The following is an 18,592-nucleotide window of genomic DNA, read 5'->3' as shown; positions in this document are numbered from 1 at the left end:
ATAGAAAAGAGCTAATTTGGAAAGGTTTTGGAATTACAAACTAAACCTGTATTGAATCATATCATCATTTAGCAATATGTTGATATAATATGGGCAGGAGAATCCTTTATTTCTGATTCCCTAAATGTTTACTTTTGAACTCAGAAAAATCTTATCAAGCCCTTCACTTATTTATTCTTGTTTTACACCCTCACCCCACTTACCTGTTTAGTAATACAAGTTAACTCCTGAAAAAGATATTTTACTTCATGTACAAATTAGAAGAAAGGAGATGTTTTCACATATCGAAAATTTTAAGAAAATTCAGTGGCTATTTTTATAAACCTTAAGTATCCAAAAACAAAATAACAAACACATAATGATTTTATGATCTTATAAAATATTGTTCAAAAGAAGCCTATTTATCTTCTATGGGATATTTATAATGGAGCATGGAAATTTTTTTTATTTGAAAGTAAAGTAAGAATCTCTTCTGAGGAAAAATGCATGAAAATACAAAGAAAACATTTAAAATTCTGTTTAATATACATAAAAGTATGCAATTTTTAAAATAATTGCCTCTTAGAAAGTTTTTGTGGCTACTGTTTAGCCAGATGTACAAAATTCAGAATTATCTCATATGGAACAAAACTGAAGAGTTTTTGAAAGTTTTGATTCTAGTACATTTCCTTTAAACTTACAAAATTTGAGAAAGGCAAAAGGAAATGGGGGAGAAACATACATGGAACTAAGGAGTCGTTTCACTGAGCGATATGACATCATGTTACTTTAAAACACAAAGCCTTGCAGAATTTCTGGATGAAAATTGAATGGAAATTCAAACTGGAAAATCTTAGTGTCTCTATAGCCATATGTTTTTATGACATGTCTCTCCAACTTTTCTCCAGCATTTCTATCCCCCAAAAGAAATCCATGCCAAGAAGGTCAGTAGTAAATTCCTAAAATCGTTTCACCTGATCCCCATGGAAAACAAATAAGGACATCCATACAAAAGGTATCCTGTCTTCCCAAGATAGATTTATTTCATCACAATTAAAATGTAGAACTATTAGTTTTCCTACAAAAAAAAATTAAAAATCACCCAGTCAGGTCCTCTGTATTTCACAGTCAATATCTTTCAGCTCCAGCTCCAATGATATATATTCATATAAGAAACTTCAGATGTACAGGACTGTTTACTCTTCCCTAAACATTATCTGTATTTTTCTAAGTCTGCATCTTTACTTTTCCTAAAATAGCCTTTTGCTACCCTGATTCCATATTAAAATTTATATATGTTACAAAACTAATCTTAATTCTATTTTTCTCTGAATGTCATTCCTGCCACCTCAGTCAGAATTAATCACTTATTTATCAATAATCTCTTCTTACATATTTGTACTTAAGCTAAGTCAGTTATCACAAGATACCTTGTACTGTATTTATTTTCATACAGTTTTCTTCTCTCTTGCATCCCCCAAATTTTGAGAACTAAAATTTGTTTTATTTATCTTTGTATCCCCTGTTCTCACACCTGAACCCAACTACTTCCAGTGCCTACAGTCATGCAGGAAATGAATGATGTTTGCTGTTGAATTAGATTAAAGTCTGTCGTTATAGTTTTATGTATTTTGAATGTATTATGTGGTTTGAATGTACACATTTCTACTATAAAGTGAAAGAGGAGAAAACAAATTTATAGTGCAGTAATCTAGACATAGTTCTATGTTTTATTGCCATATTCCCTCTCTACTTTGTAACCTGAATTTAAATAATTTTACCTATCAGGAGCCATGTAACTGAAGAGAGGCATAGCCACGTTCTCATACAAACTCACCCCACTTCACCCTAACAATAGCTTTCTGAATAAGAGGGGAGAAATCATTCCTAACTTAGGAATGGCTGAGACAGTTTGATTGGTTTAGCAGTCAATGAGGTAGAAGAAGAAGTAATTCTTCAAAAATCAGAATGAAATATGGAGAAGAAATAATATTAAGAGTAGCTGCTACTACCACTTGCTACCTCCCATCATGTGTGTGTGTGTGTGTGTGTGTGTTTGTGTGTGTGTTAATTCTTTCCGTTCCATTAATCTTGGCTTTGTCTTTTGGAGGGCAGTATTGACACTGAAATGTCTGAAAAAAGTGTTTACATTTTAATTTCAAAGTTTCCATATATGTATTTAAATAAATTTCTCAACAATCTTTGTTTGTAAGCAGCAGCTATTACACAACAGGAAAATTGACATATATGCAATTAAAAGTTCCAATCCAAAGAAAAATAATTTCAAAAATAGTGTCACAAAGTAAGAGCTGATTGGCTTTTTGGTTTCTTCTCATTTATATCTCCCATATTCTTGGGAAAAATAATGATTTCGGTAAATGCATCTCTATTTTTAATCTTTTTTTTGTCCCTTTGCATAGTCTATTGTTAGCCTTATGTAATACTTATAAACTCACCCAAACAAGTGTTAAAATAAAATATTTGACAAGAAATTATTTATGGGAATTTATTTGCACTGTTAACAATTCATGAATCAGCTAGCATCCAAACCATACTTAGAAAGGAGCTCTGCTGAGGGAGAAGCTTATAAATGGCAAATACAGAAGCAAGCAATATTCCAATGGCCTGATGTTTCATCTCAGTTTTACATAAGGAGTGTCATAGAGTGGACAGCAGATATGCATTGATTAGTATGGTAAGCTTGTCCATCCTGATAAACTCTGTTGGACCAAAACCGATTATCGCCAGGTCTGTTTATGTGAAACTCTGAAGGGTGGTATGCTGGTTTGAAAGGATGTTTGTCCCCTAGAAAATCCATGTTTTAATCTAAATTCCATTTCATAAAGGCAGAATAATCCCTATTCAATACTGTATGTTTGAAACTGTAATCAGGTCATCTCCCTGGAGATGTGATTTAATCAAGAGTGATTGTTAAACTAGATTAGGTGACAACATGTCTCCACCCATTTGGGCGGGTCTTGATAAGTTTCTGGAGTCCTATGAAAGATGAAACATTTTGGAGAATGAAGAAGATTGAGAGAGAGCAGAGAAGAATGATATAGCTACGAGAAGCAGAGAGCCCACAAGCCAGTGACCTTTGGAGATGAAGAAGGAAAGCACCTCCTGGGGAGCTTCTTGAAACAGGAAGCCAGGAGAGAAAGCTAGCAGATGATGCCGTGTTCAGCATGTGCCTTTCCAGATGAGAGAGAAACCCTGACTGTGTTCACCATGTGCCTTCTCACTTGAGAGAGAAACCCTGAACTTCATCGGCCTTCTTAAACCAAGGTATCTCTCCCTGGAGGGGTGTCTTAGATTGGACATTTCATTAGACTGTTTTTTAATTGGGACATTTTCTCGGCTTTAGAACTGTAAACTAGCAACTTATTAAATTACCCTTTTAATTTAAAGCCATTCCATTTCTGGTATATTGCATTCTGGCAGCTAGCAAACTAGAACAGGTGGGTTTCATTGTTTCATTTGCTCGGAAAACCCCTGCAGGTGAATTGTTTTAGCCTTCTGGAAGATTCTTTCTCCTAAAACAGTCCTTCCAAGCAGTGCCCAAAGTAGGTGGCCATTTTATTTTGCTTAATACTCTTAAGAGAAACAAGTCTTATGGCAATAATTTTGTAGTGGCTGATATTTTAATAGGTACCCAAAGTCACATCTCATCCCCTTTCATCATGCTTGCTTTCATCATGAGGCGTTATTTATTAAACGGCCACAGAAACCACAATAAATGATTACTTTCTCAGTCTCCATTGCAGTTAAAATTGGATATGTGTTCCCATTCCAGTCAATGAGGAATCTATGGAATTTTTTTAGAAAACAGATTCTTTTTGATATAAGAAGTGAGAAAGCTTTTGGCTCTTCCTTCCTCTCTGCTCTTTGCTCTTGATGCATGAACCCACATCTGCCATCTCACGTCTGTGACAGCTGGTGGATCTGAAGTGAAGATCCTATGGATGATGGAGGACACAACTGAAAAGGGCCCGAGTTCTTGACAACGGTATGAAGCCATGTAAGCTCTTATCAGGGTTCTCATTATGTGGTGGTGGTGTTGAGGGGTGGAGGGGAGTCACAGCCTTTCAAAAATAATTTGAATGGGCTTTCTGTAAGTTGCTGATAAACATATCTAACTGAAAGAACATCCGTGCCTCGTTAAAACAAAAAATAAGAAAGCATGAATTATTGGGAAAGTATTTAAATGATTGAATAAACTTTAACACTTATACATTTCTGCTTTATGAAGAAAGTGTAACTCTGCAAAATTAGTGACTTGACTATAGAGAGGGAAAAAGTCTTTCATGTGCATGTGATGACATTACTTTTAAACAAATCACCATACCATTGTCATTGTCCTGAACTAATATACACTAAATTAGAAAGAGGCAATAAAATAGTCTAAGTTTTGCAAGGTAGAGAAAGATACAACAGTTTCTTGTAGACTGTTTAAGCAGCTTATGGAAAAAGATTTAAAATAATTTTGACCTTAATTCAGGATCAAGAATTGGACAAGATACAAAAGATCCTATTTATGTTATTTGAATCTGTATTGCTATAATGTAAGCAATATATGGTTACTGAGGAATCATTGTATCTGAGTGTCATTTTACAAGCATATATTTGTAACTGTTCTATATTTCACAATACAAAGTTTGGGCCAGATGATAAATAAAAGCTAGAGTTGCCTTCTTTATAGTATTTTGACATCTAACTATCAAATACATAAAAAAAACAAAGAAAGTTAGAATACCTTGATTTTCCCACATGGTGGATTACTGCTAATGTTATAATAAACAGTGGGTATTCTAAATAGAAGAGCGTGTAAACACAGGTCTACTAGAAGTTGGAGTTGACCTTTACCAAAAGTGGGAATAAAAGATTTTGAAATGCTAGTAACCATTTGCTTCAGGCAGGGAAGGTCAGTAAGTGTAGTGTCCTGGTGGCCAGGTCTGTTTAAAAACTCCCTCAGAAGAATTGCATGAGTTTTACTAATTCTGTTGTTATCCAGGGCTCTTCTGGAGCTAAACAAAATGCATCCATGGGGTGGGGTGGGCAGGGATTGGGAAGTCTCCAGGTTGATACAATCTGTGGTCTTCATTTAAGTTGAACATTAGTCTAGATATTTAAAAATCGCAAGAAATAGGGAGAGTAATTTCATCTTTGAAGTAACTCAAAAGCATACACTGCTAAAGCGTTCTTGTTTAATTATTTCTCAACAGAAAAAAAAAGGGATTCTGCAGCCTTTATCTCTGAAGAATCAATATATAAATAAACAACAGGAAAACTGGTAAAATTGTGAGTTTAAAATATCATGGGCATGTGCAAGCCATGACATATAGATGTTAATATCAACTTAGTTTCACTTAAATTCTTTTACAATTAACTGTGTGTTATTAATTGCACAGTATATTATTTAGATCTTTATTTGTTCTGAAGGCATCCATTTTGACTTTATAGATAAACCAAAAGAATAATATTTGCCAACTAAAACCTGCTGAAGGTTTTACTCAGGATTTCTATAAAAAGAAATGAAGACTTCGTTTGAGTTTTTTGCAAGAAAACATAGTTCTCCACATTTACACATAGGTGCTCACATATGTGTGTGTGTTTACAGAATCTCTCCTGAAGGAAGTAAACTGAAAACGGCAATGTGGCACAGGGGCTAAGTCTTTGACACCAAACTCTGTTTATTCAAATTGGATGCTGGCTGCGTCATCTTTGGAAAATTATGAACTTCCTTTTGCCTCTCTTTCTATAAAAAGCATCTAAGAATATAACTCTCCTCAAACAGTTATTGTGTAGATTAAATGACATCATACATGAAGAATGATTAGAAAAGTAGCAGAGTCGATTGTGTTATCAGAACTACGTGTGCCAAACATTTGTTTATTATTATTATTGCTGTTATTGCTTTTAATGGGACTAGTAAAGATTTGATATTTGTCTTTCTGTTGGAGACCCGTAGTGCATCCTATGATAATTTTTTTTTTTATTATTGGGAGGCAGAATTGGTTCTTTTTCCTCCACTGTTGGAATATGTGATTTGTGAGACAGACAATGCACTATAATTTCATGTGACATTAGGGGCAGTACCAGTACCAGCTGCTGGGTCTTCTCACTTCAACTTTTTCAGCCAGACAGTTTTTGAATAAGACCAACTATACTACACATTCCAGAAAATGTTTTCAAAGCAAATCCTTCCTCTTCTTATTAGACTTGAAGAATGAAATATCATCTCACTTCATTTATTTAGTTATGGAACCCATTCCACCTAATTCTGGTTTTATGATGACAGAAATGAATTGTGGAGAAACATTTACTTATGCTAAATAGATTACCTATAGATGAAGTTTAATACCCATATTCTCTTTCTGCCTTCACTTAATTAGGGTTATTCTATCCTAAGCATTTACTATTAATAATGTGTTAATAAGGGATTCATTAAAAATCCAGGGACATAAATAATATCTAAGGAACAATATAGTCTTTGTTGTCAAGGGTCAAGGAAATTAAAGCCTACTTGTCTTCATACTATAATTATAATACTTTCTTGGAGCCAAAAGCAAAATACAATGACAACAAAAAAACACCTACATTAATATGGTATGGCATAGAACCTATCAGCAAATTATAGCAAGGAAGAAAAATCTCTAACAAAACATATTTTTAATATATATTTCTAATTTTAGCCTCATCACAACTAAAAAAATAAATAAGCCTTGATTTGGAAACCAAATGGTTGTTTCCCACATTACTCTGAGGAGTTCACTTAAGATGTAAACTAGAAGTTTATATGTAGATGTGAATATTATTCTTACCCATTACAATATTTAAGTTAGGTGAAACTTTCTATTATTGTATGTATGTTATTGAAGGACTGTTATATTTTGAGGGTCTCTCTCTATGTTAATTAATCTGCATTCCTTTAACTGATCCTACTCTATTTATGTTTCAGAAATTACCTCCAAATCATCATAAGTTTTTGTATTATATGGTAATTGATATCAAACTACTTTAAAAAATACAAAGAATGAAGTGGGTATAGCCTTTTTTTCATTCTAGTCTTTTACATATAAAAGTTTGCACTCCTTGATCTGCTATGAAACCTGCATTTTTTTTTTGCTTTATTTGCATAGATGCTCCCTTTTTGTTGTTCATAATTTTGTTGTTCTAAATTATGAACAGAAAAATAAGTCCTGTGACTATTTGTCTTTTTGTACTTAATTTTTTAAATTTAAATAAAATTCTAATTTCCTTTCTTATTCTCTCCAAAAGATTGGTATTACTTTTCTGAATTTAAGAACTTTGTGTTAACTGTACATTATTTTCTTCAATTTGCGTTTTATTCCAACCCCAGTATTATATCACATGTTTTCATTAGCTTTGTTGGGAAATGTAAAATAAATTCAAGTGGTGCATATTTATAAAAGCAGTGTGAATGAAGAATAAGAAAGAAGCAGTGCCTGGATAGGTATGATGACTGAAAACAAGAAAGAATGTCAGAATTTCAAGTTTAGGTGACTGAAGAAGTGGTTTGTTTGATTCTGAAAACAGAAATAGAGCTTTTAAGGGAGGCTGCTTTGGTGCAACAGGAAGATAAAGGGCTTAGTTTTTTTGTTTTTGTTTTTGCATGGGCAGGCACTGGGAATCCAACCTGGGTCTCTGTCATGGCAGGAGAGAACTCTGCCTGCTGAGCCACTGTGGCCTGCCCAAAGGGTTTAGTTTTGAATCTGCTGATTATAAGACAACTACACTGAAATATTCTAGAGATAATGGAGATGAGACACAAGATGCTAGAGGAGTAGTTGGGTCTACAATTGAAATTAGGCACACAAGATTGCTAAGAGCCTTGAGTAACTAAATCATAGCTTTAATATTTTTAGGAATTCAGGTTCAAAGAAGTCCCATGAATCGTACTGCAAACATATGAAAATGTACAGTTGAAAACTTGATGATAGTTAAGAAGAATTTCTTCTTCTTCTCCTCTGTTCCAACCAGCTTCTGAAGTGTGCAGGTCTCTGCAGCCCCAAGACCAAAGGATACATTAGCCACAAAGTCAGATATGAGTTTTATAAAAACTTAGAAACAGGAGAGGGTGTCTGGTGGCAGCATCGGGAAAATGGAAATAGCACTCCACAAAGGTGGGGGTGCAAGGGGGGGGGAACTTATAAGGGTATAGGACAAGGACACTCCATAAGTTTTACAAGAATAAAGTTTTCGCAAGTTCTCATGACCCAGTGGTTTGGAGCTCTTTTATCTACTTATCAGGGGAGAGGAGTTTTTATGCTTTACAATGTGAGTGGTTTACCATACCATCTTTATGTACTTTTCCTCCCCGAAGAGGTTCATAGACCTTTAACTTCTGTCTGGATCATATAGTTGGCTACGTGTTGAAACTTCTCCTCAGTATGGAGGGAGAGCCTGGGCCCTGGGTCTTCAAATCACCTGACCTCTCCAAAAAGTTGTCACTCTCTCTTTGGAAAAGATAGTCATTGACCTATGTAACATAAAGTCTTTGAACAAGAAATGTATTCAGTATGTAGGTAGAAGTCTCATCTGACTTGCGCAATACTACAAATCTAGCACACAGCCTAACATGTAGAAAATTGCTTAATAAATACTTGTTGAGAAAATTGGATGGACAGATGAATTACTTTCAAATATTCATGTAAACTGATTGACCAAATACAAGACCTGGGTTTGATTCCTGGTGCCTGCCCATGTGAAAAAAAAAAAAAAAAGAAAAGAAAAAAGATTCACCAAATGCAAACCTAAATACCTTGGCTTTAAACTCCAATAACCTTTATGTCTACTTTATTACAGTACCCTGTACTGATGCCACATTTTTGCAACTTGTTAAAATGTAAAATACATATGACATTTCAAGTACTTAATCCAAAAGTGTACAAACTAGTAGAAAGCTTAAAGAAAAAAATTGACTAGATGCATTTTCACTTTGCTGTTTTTTTCTTTACCTTCTAAGCGAAAATTAATTTCACTTTTCAAAATATTCCAAATACTCAAAAATATTTATATTATTAGAAAACAATGCTTTCTAGTATGGATTACTGCCATTTAAAAGTGTAATATGAATACAAGTCATTTGACTAAGTTATGTGAAATTTAAACAAATGTAATGCATGTTTTCCAAAAAACAAGTATATTAATATAAAATAGTTTAGGTAAATATCACGGGCATTGATGTTATAATAATCCTATACCACAGAAATTATACCTACATTTACTGACATAAATATGTAGATGAGTAGAAATTATTACATTATCAAATGTGTCATCCACCAATTATCCTTCACTCTAACCAGTTATTACAGTGAAGGTTTTTCTGCAGTAATTTCCTTTTAGGTCATGGCTAGGAGAATTTAATTATTTTTAAAAAGTGAACATTTCTCCTGATATATGTATGTAAATATGTAGTAATTATAGCATAATGTGTGTTTTGGAGTAGGGTCTCAGGTCTCAGGATTTCAGCGTTTGCACCTGTGCTAGCCAACCTACTGGCTATGTGATTTTGCTTGATGCTCAATATCTCTGAGAATAGATTTCCATATCTCAAATGGGGAAAATTATTTCAATCCTATCAACTATGCCAAGCCATATGAGGATACACAGTAAACTGCAATTAAGGATATGAAGTCAGAAGTCAACTATTGTTAGCTATTACAATATATTGTAACAGCACAAAAAGATCTAGTATTTACTGAATGATTCTGAATACTAGCTGCTAATTCATAGCAACCCTTCAATCTTAATTTCATTTTGTGGAAGAGAGAGATTAAGTGACTTTTCGGTGGCAATATTAAGAAATATTCAAATCTAAGTCCTTCTATCACCAAACAATGTTCTTTCCTGGATGTACTTTAATTTCCTGATAGTGGTATAACTTTATATAACAGTTCACATTTTTAGTAATTCTAACTTAAGCTAAGTTAAAATTTATCACCTTTTGCAATTTCCAGTTTCTCTCTCTCCCTCATATTTGTTTTCTTCATATGGATTTAATTTAATTTTATATTCTCTCATCATTTTTCCTTCTGACAAGAGGCTATATTCAACTTCTGCCTGAAGAGTAATCCAAACTTAATGAGCATAGAATAAAGATGTCCAATTATCATCTGAGGCTCAGCCTCAGAACCATATGCAGCCCCTCCTGGATATCTTTTTAATTCAGTAATTTATGAAGCATTTCTCATGAATAAGGAAAAATAATTGTACTTTGACATTCATTCACATAAGGGAGAGAAAAAAATGTCTAAATGTATCATATCTTATCAAAGTTCATTACAAAATTCTGGCATGGTATTTCTGTAAATGGAAAGCAATAAATATTATAAGAAAGTTTGAAATGATTTTATAGATGATGCTTTTCTATTCGTCCTTACAGAAAACTTAATGGCATATTCAGTATCTTACTTCTATAAGAACTTAAGTATTATTGCTTGAATTTATTAAAGATATACCCAACAGTGGTATTTTCTTCATTGAATCTCTATTGCAGTAAGTTTTGTTACAAATGTGATATGGAAGTAAGGGTAATCAAAGATTAGATATCATTTAACCAAGATTAAGTAGCTTTATTGGCTTACTATTGGAATGATATGTTTTTACTCATGCATGTAATAGGCCAGAATTGTAACTGCTGTTCAAAATTTGAAATAGTGTAGTTTACTGCATTTTTCACAAAGAGGAAATACAATGTAATATTTAAAAGGAAATGAGCTAGGAGGGAAATGATGGTTAAAATGTTCCAGGGTTGTGTTCTCCAAAAAAATCTTTGAACAACTAGCAGAAATGGCAGTCATCTTCCTTAGTGCTGGAAAACAATTCAAAGGTTACGATAGCTGGGCAAGAGAGAAATTAAGGAAATAAAACTTAAAAGTGGTAGAGAAGCTTGTGGCACCCCAACTAGCGTCTTCCTCCCTCCCTTCCTTGTGAGGTGTGGGTTGCTGACCCTGTTTCGGGGGGAGCAGAATAACTCCTCAGGGCATACTAGGGTCCTGTATTTCAATGTCAGCCTATTAGCTGGCAGCCTGAAACATGGAAGCAGAGCATACATCTCAGGTTCACCTTCCCTGAGCTTGTTCTTCAAGCAGAGGCAGCTTGTAGACAAGACATATAAAGCAGTATAAGAAACCAATGAAACAAAAGCAGTCATGAGCAAAGGATTACTGATTTCAGTACATATAAAAGAGCACCTGGGGAGAAGGCAAAGACTATTCCACAGAGAAGTGAGAGGATTAGGATTTCTGTAAACAAGGGAAATCCTAACACCATGAATTCATGCCCAGGACAAGACCCGTCCTCAGACAAGGCAAGTGAGACCCTATGCTTTTCTCTAGGGCTGATCTTTTTGATAAGAGCACTTAACTCCAAAGAAGAGCACCAATACAGGACTAATTTGCAGAGGCCGTGAAAGGTATTTTGTGTGTAATGTGTGTGTGTCAGGTTGTTTGTTGTTGTTAAATTCAGTACTCAAAGAAATGTCTGTCATATCACTACCTGGATAGAAACTTATAGAACAGACAGCTCAGGGATTAAATACCTGAGTTAGCACATTAAAATATTAAAATATCCAGTGTACAATAAAAGATTATAAGACAAAACTAAGAAATGGGAAATGATGGCCCATCAAAAAAAAAAAAGAAAAGAAACAACATAAAACTTCAGAAACCTTCAATGAAGAATTCCAGAATTTGGAAATGCCAGGCAAAGCCTTTAAGAAAAGAAAGTGATCTTCAGTATTCTCAAAGAGCAAGATACAAACATGAAGAAAATTTTAATAATATAAGGAAAATTATTAGTCAATGAAATGAAGATCTCAATAACAAGAAATTTTAAAAAGGAACCAAAGAGAAATAATGGAATTGAAGACCACAACTGAAATAAAAAATAAAAAGTTCCCTATACGGCTTCAGTAGAGGATTTGTCCTGACTGAAGAATCAGTGAACTTGGAGCTAAACAAATAGAAATTATATAGACTGAGGAACTGAAAGAAAAAAAGAATGAAAAGCGTGAACAAACAATAAAGACCTTTGTAGTTTCATTCATCATAATGATATGTGCATTATGGGGCCCAGAAGAAGAAATAAGGAAAGTGATAGAAGGAATATTCAAAGAAATAATGGCAGAGATCTTTCTAAATTTAATGAAAAACATGCTTATAAATACACATTCAAGAATTCCAACAATCCTCCAAAAAGATAAACTTGAAGATAAACAGACCCGGTAAACACATTATAATTAAACTGTCAAATGCCAAAGACAAAGAGGGAATTTTGAAAGCAGCAAGAGGAAAGCAACAGGTCATGTATAAAGGAGCCCTGGCGTGCCAATTTTAAACTGTTATGTACCCTATTCAGTATTCTCAAAGAGCTAGATAAAAGCATGGGGATATTCTTTAATCCTAATTAATTGTGGGTGGGGCCTTTTGATTAGGTGGCTTCCATGGAGATGTCTCTCCATCCATTCTAGTTGGATAGCTGATTAGAGTCCTTTAAGAGGGATCCTTTTTGGAAAAAAAACTTGAGAGCTGACATAGACAAGTAATCTTTGGAGATGCAGAAGGAAAATGCCCCCCAGGGAAGTCTTTTGTAATGAGGATGTTAGCATACATCACCATGCGCCTTCCCAGCTGAAAGAGAAACTCTGAATGTCATCAGCCTTTTTCTGAGTTAAGGTTCTGGATGCCTCAGTTTGGAATATTTTGTGGCCTTAGAACTGTAAACTTGTAACTTAAATTCCCTTATAAAAGCGAACCATTTCTGGTATATTGCATTACGGCAGCATTTAACAAATTAAAACACCCAGTAAGAATAAATACTAAGTTTTCATCAGAAAACATAGGGTCAAAAAATTGGTGGGAAGAAATATTTAAAGTACTGAGAAAGATTGTTACATACAAGAATTTTATATCTGGCAATACTGTTATTCAGAAATAAGGAGGAGAATAAGACAGTCCTAGATAAACAAAACCTGAGGGAGCATGTCACCACTAGACTTGCCAATAAGGAAATAGAAAAAATAGTTCTTCAGTCTGAAGGGGTAGGCCACAAGACAGTAGAATAGAGCAGCATAAAGAAATAAATATTTTCAGTAAAGGTAATAGCATGTATGATTATAAACACCAGTACGAGTGTATTGCATTTTTGAGAGTATATAACACCACTTTTTACTTCTCATAGGTTATAAAATGAAAATGCATAAAAAGTAATGATAAATCTGACTTTGGGAATATACAGTATATGAAGATATCATGTGTAACAAGTATGAAAATATCATGGGGGACAGAGGGCTATAGAAACATAGTTTGTACATGCTACTGAAGTTAAATTAGTATCAAATCAATTGTGATTCCTATAGAGTTACAATGTTAAGTATAAACCTGATCTTAATCACAAAAAGAAAATCTGAAAATATACGCACGGAAGGAAATGAAATGGGACTCAAAGGGCTTGTTACCAAAAAAAAGGAAAAAAAAAAAGAAAAGAAGTAAGCAGTAATGGGAAAATTGAAAGACATAAAAGATATAAAACTTACTTAAGACCAATAATAAAATGACAAAATAGAATCCTGCTTTATCAGTAGTTATTTTACATGTAAATAGATTGACTTTCCTTCCAAAAAACAGAGATTGGCAGAATGGATAAAAAAAGTGTAACCCAAATATATGCTGTTTACAAAAGTCTCAACCTTGTGTTCAAAGATACAAGTAGGTTAAAGTGAAAGGATAGAAAGATAATTCCATGCAAATGGTAACCAAAAGAGAGTGGGATAACTATACTTATAGCAGATAAAGTAGACATTAAGTAAAACATTTTTATGAGGGCTAAAGCATACACTATATACTGATAAAAAGGACAAATCACCAATAAGTTACAACAATTAAAAATGTATATTCACCGAACTGCAGAGCATCAAAATATATAAAGCAACTTTTGACAAATTTGCAGAAGAAATAGAGGATTCTACATTAATAGGCAACTTCAAAACAGTACTTTCCATAATGTCATCTAAGTACAAGATCAAAAAGGAAACAAAGGATTTGAATAATACTAGAACCAAGCTAGATTTAACAGGCATTTGCAGAATACTGCACCCAATGACATTAGAATACAAATCTTCTCAAGTGCAGTCTATAATTCTCCAGAATAAATCACATGCTACATCACAAAAAAATCCATAAATTTAAATATTTTGAAATAATATGAAGTCTGTTCTTAGGCAACAATGGCAAAAAGCTAGAATTAAAAATGAGGGAAAACTGAAAAACTCACAATTATGTGAAGATTAAAAAACACATCATTAAATAGCCAATGGATCAAAGAAGAAATCAAAAGGGAAAAAATCAAAACTACCATTTTTTGTTTGTACCACTGACTCAAGATATCAACAGACTAATAACAAGAGGTTGAATTAGTATAAAAAAAAGAATACATCAAACAAAGGAAGCCTGGGAGATGGATTCATTGGTGTATTTTATTAAACATTCCAAGAAAAATTGATACCAATCCTGTTCAAAATCTTCAGAAGTATTGAAGAGAAGGGAATACTTCATAAATCATTCTATGAGGCCAGCAGCACCCTAATACCAAAGCCAATTAAGATATCACAAGAAGAGATAATCACTAACCAATACTCCCTATGAATATAGATGCAAAAATTCTCAACAAATATTAGCAAACCAAATCTAACAGTACTGATCAAGTGAGATTTGTCCCAAGAACGCAAGATTGATGCACCATGAAGAAATCAACTATTGTTATATACCATATTAACAGAATGAAGGAAAGAAAAAAAAAAAAAAATTCACCTGATCACCTCAATTGGGACAGAAAAGGCATTTGACAAAATCTAAGTCTCCATCTTAATATAAACTCATAAAACCTAGAAAAGGAAAACCATCTTATCATGATAAAGGGCATACGTGATAAACCACAGCTAGCATCATATTCAATAGTTAAAGAATGAAAACTTCCCTACTGTGGTCAGGAACAACACACGGGTGTCCACTGTAACCATTGCAATTTGACATTGTACTGATAGTTCTAGCCAGCAATTTGGCAAGAAATAGAAGTAAAAGACATACAATTTTGAAAGGAAGAAGTAAATATTTCCCATTTTACAGATGGCATGTTTCTATATATAGAAAATCCTAAAAAGTTCTATCACAAAGCTACTAGAGGTAATATATTAATTAAACAAAGTTAGAGGTTAAAGAGATCAGCATTGAAAAATGTCACATTTCTATATACTAGTAGTGAACAATCTGAAAAGGGGATTAAAAAAATAGCATTTACAATGGCAACAAAAAGAATTAACTATCTAGGGATACATCTAATCGAGGATGTAGAGGACTTGCATTCAGAAAACAGCAAAACATTGTTAAAAAAATAAAGACCTAAATAAATTAAAGGATGTTCCATGTCCATGAATTGGAAAAAAAATATATTCTTAAGATGTTAATTCTACCTAAAATTATCTATATATATTCAACAAAATCTCCATCAAAATTCTAACAACCTTCTTTGAAGAAATGGAAAAGCTAATGTTCAGATTCATATAGAAGGTCAAGGGGACCTAAATCACGCACACACAAAAAAATCTACAAAAAGAAGAACAAAGTTTAAGGTCTCACGCATTCTGATTTTAATTCATATTACAAATTTATAGTAATCAGAACAGCATGGTACCAGCATAAGGACAGATACATTGATGAATGGAAACGTTCAAAACTAAACCATCATGGGTGGACAGCGGTGGCTCAGTGGCAGAGTTCTTGCCTACCATGCCAGAGACCCAGGTTCACTTCCCATGCAAAAACAAAACAAAACAAAACAAAAAACCCTAAACTATCATATCTATGGTCGGTGAGTTTTTGAACAGGATGTTAAATTCAATCAATGGTGAAAAATATTTTCTTCAGCAAATGGTACTGGGAGAACTGGATAAAAAAATCCTTTCTACCACCCCCCCCCCCCAAAAGGAGAGCCCCTACCTTACACCATATAAAACATTAACTCGAAATAGACCACAGACCTACATATAAGAATGAAAACTATAAAACCCCTAGAAGAATGTAACATAGGGAAACATCATCAAGACATTGTGTTAGGCAATGGTTTCTTAGGCTTTACATAAAAATCACAAACATTAAAAGAAAAAAAAAAGTAATAAATGGATGTGCTAGTTTGAAACCATTATGTACTCCAGAAAAGCCATTTTCACTTAATCCAATCTTATGGGGACAGACTTATTTGTTGGCAGGACCTTTTGATTAGGTTGCTTCCATGAGATTTGACCCTTCCTATTCAAAGTGGGTCACAATCCACTTCCTGGAATCCTTTAAGAGAGCTGAGAGAGTTTAGAGAAACTAAGAAAGAAAACACCCCAACAGAAGCAAGAAAGAGCAGGAGCTGAGAGGCATTATGAAACCAATCCAGGACAGAAGGGCCAGTAGACATCACTATGTGCCTTCCCATGTGACAAAGGAACCCAGACACAATCAACCTTTCTTCAGTGAAGGTATCTTTTTGTTGATGTCTTAATTTGGTCAATTCTAGGGATTTAGAATTGTAACTTGTAATGTAATAAATCTCCTTTGTAAAATCCAATCCATTTCTGGTAAATTGCATTCCAGCAGCTTTAGCAAACAGAAACAATGGACTTCATTAAAATTAAAAATCTCTGTGCTTCAAAGGACTTAGTCAAAAACATAAAAAGATTACGTCCAGGATGGGAAATCGTATTTGGGAACCAAGATTTACTACCCAGAATATATAAAGAACTCCTACAACTCAACCAAAATAGAGAACCCAATTTAAAAATGGGTAAAATAATGAATAGATATTTTCCCAAAGGAGACATACAAATAACCAATGAGGACATTAAAAGATGTTCAACAGTGTTACCCATTAGAGAAATGAAAGTCAAAACCACAATGAGTTACCACTTCATACCTACTATAATGACTACTTTTTAAAATGATACAAAAAATAACAAGTTTTAGAGAACATGTGGAGAAAAAAGAACACTTGTTCATTGTTGTTGGGAATTGAAAATGGTACAGGCGCAGTAGAAGACAATTTCACAGTCTCTTAGAAAGCTACATGTAGAATTACCCTATGATGTGTGGATCTCACTGCCAGGTGTGTACTGAAAAAGATTGAAACCAGGGATTCAAACAGATAATTGCACACTGATGTTCATAGTGTCATTATTCTCACTTGCCAAAAGATGGAAGCAATCCAAGTGCCCATCAACAGAGGAGTGGATAAACAAACTGTGGTATATACATATAATGGAATATTATGCAGCAGTAAGAAGAAATGAAGTCCTGAAGCATATGACAAAATGGATAAGGCTTGAGGACATAATGCTGAATGAAATAAGACAGTCAGAAAAGGACAGATACAATATGATTTCACTAATATGGACCCCCTGGGAAAATGCTGACTCAGACTCTTAAAAGCACTGGTTAGAACACCAATTCAATATCATAAGAAAACAGTGAAGACCCTCAATTTGTTCCTAATGGTAAATGACAATGCTTCTAAAACATCAGCGGAAAAATGATGTTACTGCTGGTTTTTGGATATGACACTTTTCAGAATAAGAAAGTTTCTTTGTATTTTTAGCTTAAAACTTTATCATAAACATTTACTGAATGTTTTTATGCTTCTGTTGAGATGACTTTCCTGTTTTTCTCTATTCATGTATTAATATGCTGATTAAAAAATAAATCTTAAAACAACATAGATCCATAGAACTGTACAACACAAACCGTGCATCAGATTTTGACTGTGGGTTCTAGTTAAGAATATAGTTTAATTTTTTTTTTATCAATTACAACAAAATTACCATACCAATATAGGAAAAACTGCATGTGTGTGGATGTATTTATTGGAACTTGGTAGTTTTTGCATGATTTTTCTTTCAACCTACAACTACTCTAATAAATAGAATGTATTAGGGGTGAGCCACGGTGGCTTAGCAGTCAGAGTTCTTGCTTGCCATGCCAGAGACCCAGGTTTCATTCCTGGTGCCTGCCCATGCCAAAAAAAAAAGTATTAGAATCAAACATGTTCATTCAAGTCCTGATTCAGTTGTTTATGAGACATATGTCTTCCTTGGACATCTTACATATTCCCTCTAGGTTTCAGCATCTCCTCATTTTAAATGAGGAAATAAAAATCACTATATCTTCATTTGTACTCACAGAATAACAAAATCTGAGGAAATTTCAGCTAGAGGATATGAGCAGCCATGAAGTGAGTTAATAAGCGCATAAAATATAATGAAAAATAAAAATTCTTGAAATTCAAGCTATAGAGCAAGGTACATTGTGAAGTCATAACTGATCATTTAAATGTAAAAATATATCATTTTTCTTGTGAATTTTTTCCTGTTTATTATGGTTAAATGCCTCAGTCACATGTTCTGAAAAGCCATACTGGCGTTTAAAAATATTCTTCTTTTTCCATTTTACAATTTGGTTAATGAATCAATGAATCAACAGCTATTTAATACCATACTTGTATGGAAGGAAATATCCAAAAGAAGAAAAGAAATACAAAATACAGTTTTGGCATGTGA

Source organism: Tamandua tetradactyla, chromosome 9, assembly GCF_023851605.1.
Source record: "Tamandua tetradactyla isolate mTamTet1 chromosome 9, mTamTet1.pri, whole genome shotgun sequence".
Taxonomy (NCBI): Eukaryota; Metazoa; Chordata; class Mammalia; order Pilosa; family Myrmecophagidae; genus Tamandua; species Tamandua tetradactyla.
The sequence above is the reverse complement of the archived record's forward strand: the minus strand, read 5'-3'. Positions refer to the sequence as shown.